Here is a 7,312-nt window from a genome sequence, read left to right on the forward strand (position 1 = left end):
AAACGCTGGATTGTGATGTAATGAAATTTTAATGTATGGTGGTGTTATTTATACTCTATTGCTATGAGACTCTACCTGCCATACCTCGTGTTTCCGCTTTAGCGGGGTGTGACACTTTACTTTCTTCCCGAATCTCATAGCACCCTTCGTTGGAGATACTTTTATCATCACAAAGTCACCTTTGTTGAATTCAATTGGTTTCCTTCGTTTGGCGGCATAGCTTTTCTGACGATCCTGGGCAGTCTTAATTCTTGTACGAATTTGTTCAATCTTTTTTCAGAAGTTGTTTGCACAATTTCAAGACCTGTTAACTGCTTTTCACCTACCTCATTCCAACACAACGGTGTTCGACACTTTTTTCCATACAAGATTTCATAAGGTGCCGCTTGGATGCTGGAGTGATAATTGTTATTGTAGGAAACTCTAATAATGGCAGATGTTCCTCCCATGTTCCCCCGAAGTCGATTACACAAGTTCTCAACATATCTTCGAGAGTTTGGATGGTTCTTTCACTCTGCCCGTCTGTTTGTGGGTGATAAGCCGTACTCAATCTGATATTCGATCCCAAGGCTCTTTGCAGACTTTCCCAGAATTTTGAGGTGAAGCGACTGTCTCTGCCAGAGATAATGGACAATGGAATACCATATCTAGTCACAATTTCCTTGATATAGATTTGAGCTAATTTTTCCAAAGAAATGGTTTCTTCCATCGGTAGGAAATGTGCAGATTTTGATAGACGGTCCACTATTACCCATATCGCATCATAACCTTTTGGAGTCCGGGGTAATTTCATGAAGAAGTTTTAACAACCCCCAAATCCATACATTGCATATTACACACAAAACATTCATAGATTACATGTTAAGCCCACATAGGTCCAAAATACAAGAGTCTATAATGTAAAATACACAACTCAAAAATTTCAAAAGTATATGCTCTTGTATCCTAGCATCTATACTCCAAAACATGGTTAATCAAGATCTTCACATAGCTAAACACATAGGGAAGTAATTCACATAATGCTTCTTCCCTTATTATCATTATCTGCACACATATTTTTGAAAACACAAAATGAGGGTTAGACATGTATGTCTAGTGAGGTTCCCTTTTTATGTAATGCAGGGTGAAGATCACMAAAACATTAATTTCAAATAATTCATTCCATGTAGTAAAGGCTGAAAATTATATTCAGTTTCAAAACATTTTTAATCAAAATCAATGACCTTAGTCCATATTTTCCCGTAACCATAACATTAATACTATTATTTCTAATAAGAACAACATCTCTGAATCCTCAAATTACCAAGAAGTGAGAACTCCAATCTGTTGTAATCTTAAAAGATATAATAGCAATAGTTATACCATGCACACACACAACGACCATCCTTATTACATCCATAATTTCCCCTTTATAGCAATAGCTATCCATCGCACACAACGACCATCCTTATTTCCCATGAAAATCTTATGAACTATTTCATCCAATGACAGGCTGCAGACATATCTGTCAGAGTGAACCTCGTTCATAGTTTTAACCAAAATCTATAGACTATTTCATCCAATGACGGAACAAAGCCATATACGTCAGAGTGAACCTCGTCTATAGTTTTAACCAATCATAATCTCAAAATAGGTTTATATTCAAAACTTTCCGAGCCTTAGAACAATCTGTTCTGTAAATGATTTCTCAAATCATCTAATCCTCTTTAAATCCTCAACACAGGATATCAAATCCAAAACTGCTTTTAAAGCACAGTTTCTGCTTTAATCTTTTCCAAAATAGATTCAAACTTCAGAATCACAAAATATTTCCTCTAAAACTTAAACAAAATAGTTTTACCAAATTCCTTTAAATTTCAAATCATCAATACTCATCAGTTTACAAAATCAACAGTAGATATAAACTCACGGTTTGTAAATAGATAGTAGTTCAAAAACTCACAAGTTATATCAAAACAGTAGTTAAACTCACCTTGTTACAACAGATTCTGTAGTAAAAGATCACACAGCAAACACATATTCTTTAAAACGCTGGTACTTTCTCATGAACACCTTCACCGTCTTCAACTTTTCTTTCTAAAAATATCTCTTTTTTCAAAACAAAGAATGATAAGATTATCTTATCTTATCCTTCTTTTTATACTTCTTTCTAAGGAAGTGATGATTATTTATAAATTCCAGGTTGGTGAAATCTTGAACCAATCACAACATTTTTGGGTGGCAGGTTTAGTATTTATAAAACTTAATTTACTTCATCACTAAGATACCATTTTACTTCATCACTAGGATACCATTTTACTTCATCACTAGGATACCATTTTACTTCATCACTAAGATACCATTTTAGTTCATCACTAAGATACCATTTTACTTCATCACTAAGATACCATTTTAAATATTATTATACTGCACATGCACCTTACCTATTAAGGTATGCAATTTATTACATATATACACATACATAACATAACATATGCATGTATCCTCTTACGTTCATCATGTCTTTGCACATATATCATCCATGTATATTATTTTATCATGCATACTATTAGATATTCAAATATTAGTCACGTATAATTTTACCTCAACACAGATTGTCTGAATTTGGGTTATAACATTCTTCCCCTCTTAAAAAGAATTCTGTCCCAGAATTCATTCAAATAGCCATGGATAACGGGTTCTCATATCTGATTCTAATTCCCATGTTGCTTCTGCACCCTTATGAAAACGCCATTGTACCTTTAGACTGATCTCTTTATTTCTTAGTACCTGGTCTTTTTGTCCGTTACTGCCTCTAGGGTCTCGATGAAATTCAACTTTTTATCGAGTTTGATCTCGGGAAGTGGTATCACTAAGCTCGGGTCTGCCAAACATTTGTGTAAATTCGACACATGAAAGGTACTATGAATTAGGTTGAGTTCCTCTGGTAGTTCCAACTGATAGGCTACCGGTCCAACCCGTTTTTCAGATTCTGAATGGTCCAATGTACAGTGGACTAAGTTTTCCTTTCTTCCCGAATCTCATAACACCCTTCCATGGATATACTTTTAACAACACAAAGTCTCCTACATTGAATTCAATCGGCTTTTTTCGTTTGTCGGCATAGCTTTTCTGTCGATCTTGGGCAGTCTTAATCCTTGCACGAATTTGCTCAATCTTTTCAGAAGTTGTCTGCACAATTTCGGGACCTGTCATCTGTTTTTTACCTACCTCATTCCAACACAACGATGTTCAAAATTTTCTTCCATAAAAGACTTCGTAAGGTGCCGCTTGAATGCTGGAATGATAACTGTAATTGTAGGCAAACTCTATCAACAACAAATGTTCCTCCCATGATCCCCCGCAGTCGATGACATAAGTTCTCAACATGTCTTCGAGAGTCTGGATGGTTCTTTCACTTTCCCTGTCCGTTTGTGGGTGGTATGCCGTACTTATTATGATTTGTGATCCCAAGGCTTTTTGCAGGATTTCCCAGAATTTTAAAGTGAAGCAACTGTCTCGGTAAGATATAATGGATAGTGGAACACCATGTGTAGTCGCAATTTCCTTGATATAGATTTGAGCCAATTTTTCCAAATAATATGTTTCTTTCATTGGTAGGAAATGTGCGGATTTTGATAATCGATCCACTATTACCGAGATTGCATCATAACCTTTCGGAGTTCAGGGTAACTTCATGATAAAGTCCATTATAATGTGATCCCATTTCCAGACTGGTATTTCCAATGATTGTAGGTTTCCATAGGGTCTCTGATGTTCAATTTTAACTTGTAGGCAAGTTAAGCATCGCTCCATATGTCCTGCTATGTCTTTCTTGAGACCTGGCCACCAATAAAATACCTTCAAATCTTTATACATCTTGTTGGTACCTGGATGGATTGAATAACGAGATTTGTGACTTTCATTCAATATGGTTTCCCGTGTATTACCATAGCTTGGTACCCATATCCGGCTTTGGAAACATAATATCCCTTCATCATTTGGCATCATAATAAAAATCATCTTACCCACTTTTTCTACCTTCATATTTTCTTCTTTGACAGCCTCTTTTTGACATTTCAAGATTTCTTGATGAAGATCGGGAGTTGAGCATATTTTTATTGCTCGGATTGTTCCACTTCTTTTCTTTCGGCTCAAGGCGTCGGCTACCCCATTGGCTTTTCCCGGGTGATGGAGGATTTCACAATCATAATCATTAACAAGTTCAATCCATCGACGCTGCCTCATATTTAATTATTTCTGGTTAAACAAGTGTTGCAAACTTTTACGATCAGTATCGATTTGGCACTTCGTTCCCAAAAGATAATGTCTCCATATTTGTAGAGCAAAAATCACAGCCGCCAATTCCATGTCGGGAGTTGGATATTGCTTTTTCATGATCTTTTAATTGCCGAGATGCATATGATATTACTTTTCCTCTTTGCATCAAGACACAGCCCAAACCTAACTTTGAGGCATCACTGTACCACGAAATATTCAGTTCCATCGGGTAAGGATAGTATCGGAGCACTACAAAGATGGTGTTTTAATAATTGAAAGACTTTCTGCTGTTCTTCTTCCCACTGAAATTTGACATTCTTTCGAGTTAATTTTGTCAAAGGCACGACTATTTTAGAGAAATCTTGGATAAACTTGCGGTAATAGCTTGCCAATCCCAAGAAACTTCGAACTTCAGATGGTGTTTTTGGTGCCTCCCATTTTGCAAAGACATCAATCTTTGCTGGATCTACTTTTACTCCAGCCTCAGATATGACATGCCCCAGAAATTGGACTTCTCTTAACCAAAATTCACATTTTGATAGTTTAGCATATAACTTCTCTCTTTTCAAAAGTTCAAGGATTAATAGAAGATGCTTTGCATGCTCTTCTTTGGTTTTAGAGTATATGATAATATCATCGATAAATACAATGACAAATTTATTGAGGTATTCTCTACATACTCGATTCATTAAATCCATGAAAGCTGTAGGTGCGTTAGTCAAACCGAATGGCATAACTAGGAATTCATGGTGCCCGTACCTGGTTCGAAATGCCGTTTTTACAATATCATCTTCTTTAACATTCAACTGATGGTAACCTGATCGTAAGTCAATTTTGGAGAAATAACTGGCTCCCACCAATTGATCAAACAAATCATCAATCCTGGGCAATGGATATTTGTTCTTTATGGTCAGTTTGTTCAACTCCCGATAATCAATACACATACGCATAGTACCATCYTTCTTTTTCACAAACAAAACTAGAGCTCCCCATGGTGAAGTACTTGGCCTGATAAATCCCTTGTCCGACAAATCCTTCAATTGTGTAWCCAGTTCTTTTAATTCTGATGGAGCTAACTATACGGTGCTTTTATTACAGGTGCTGCTCCAAGTATTAAATCAATCCCAAATTCTATAACTCTATCTGGAGGTAATCCTGACAAGTCTTCTGGAAAGATTTCAGGATAATCACTGACAACCAGAATTAAATCTTGCTTACTCTTTTCTTTCTTGGCATCAATTATGTAGGCTAAAAATCCTTGGCATTTCTTTTGAATACATTTTCTGGCTTTCATAACTGATAATAGACTGGTGTGATGACTTTGATGATCACCAAAAATAACAACTGTCCCTCTGTCTGGCAATATTATTCTAATCATCTTCTTATCACAAACAATGCTGGCCTGATTCTCGGCCAACCAATCCATTCCTACTACTACATCAAAATCTTTCATAGGCATGGGAAATAATCTGATAGGTATCTCACAACCCTCAATTATGATAATGCAGTTTTTGAACATATAATTCACAGATACTTGACCGTTAGCAGTATCAACTACTAACTTTTCGTCTAGGGTCACAGAATTCACACGAGCATATAAGGCAAATGATGGGGATACAAACGAGAAGTTCGCACCCGAGTTAAATAACACTTTAGCATGTAATGAGTTCATGGGAAAAGTACCTGTTACTACATCGGGTGTAGTTTCTGCTTCATGTTTGGTCATTTGAAAAGATCGACCCTGCGCCCCACCCGAGCCTCCTTTGCTTATACTCGGTCTTCCATGGCCAATCGATGTATTGCTCCCCATGGTAAGCTGTGGAGCTTTCAACTACGGGCAATTGTTTTTGAAATGGTTTGGTGAATTGCAATGAAAACATTTTCTGTTTAGCTGACATGAATTCGAAGTATGCCCAATTTCACCACAATTAAAACATTTTATTGGCTCTGCTCTGCATTCTCCTCTGTGATACTATCGACACCGGGGACAGGCTCTGTCCATTGGTCTTTGCATTGATCTATTATTGTATTTGACAGTTTTTGATCCCCGATAACTTGCCGAGGACCCCTCCCATTTCCTTTTCTCGACTTGCTTTCCTTCCTCGCTTCTATTCTTGTTTCTCTCTGTGACTTCTGCTGCATCGACTGTCAATGGAAAAGTGGCAGGATTCATTGCGATAACAAATTCTCTGATTGAGGGATTTAGACCCTAGATATACCGCTCCACTTTTCTAGCCTCCGTTGAGATGTAATGTTCAGCGAATCTAGAATACTCTATAAATTTCTCTGTATATTGTCTGACTGACCCAAATTTCTGTTCCAACTTTAAAAAGTCCTCTTCCGTTTGTCTGATTGCTGTTTTGGGACAGAACTGCTCTTTGAATCTATTCACAAATTCTGTCCAAGATAAGGTTTGCAAAACATCTGTTCTTGCCAAGGATTCTACTTCCCACCAGAATAAAGCATTGGATTTTACACATTGACCTCTTAACTTATCATATTTATTCCAAAGGTGCTAACTATGTCTGGGACCCTTAACATGCAATAAAATAGTTTAAGTCTAGGCATCATGCATGTGAATACATAAATCTCTTAAACTCAGGCTCTGATACCAACTATGTAACAACTCCCAAATCCATATATTGCATATTACACATAAAACATTCATAGATTATGTAACACCCCCGTCCCGCGTGGTCAAAGACGGGAGATGCCACAATTGGAATAAAAAAAACAACAACGCGCTATATAAAACAGAGCAGCTAATAAAATTTATCAAAAGATAATCACTGTAATATTCGGGTTATTTTATTAGATTTAATAATTTAAATCTTTATGTTTTTATGAATATTTTATGTAGATGTGTGTGAGTGTGGGTGATGTAGTTAAGTTAGCCGACCTTTGAGGGGCGGCCTATGTTTATCTGAATATTTTATGTAGATGTGTGTGGGTGTGGGTGATGTAGTTAAGTTAGCCGACCTTTGAGGGGCGGCCTATGTTTATCTGAATATTTTATGTAGATGTGTGTGGGTGTGGCTGATGTAGTTAAGTT

Source organism: Cynara cardunculus, unplaced genomic scaffold, assembly GCF_001531365.2.
Source record: "Cynara cardunculus var. scolymus isolate 2C unplaced genomic scaffold, CcrdV1 Un_Scaffold_649, whole genome shotgun sequence".
NCBI lineage: Eukaryota > Viridiplantae > Streptophyta > Magnoliopsida > Asterales > Asteraceae > Cynara > Cynara cardunculus.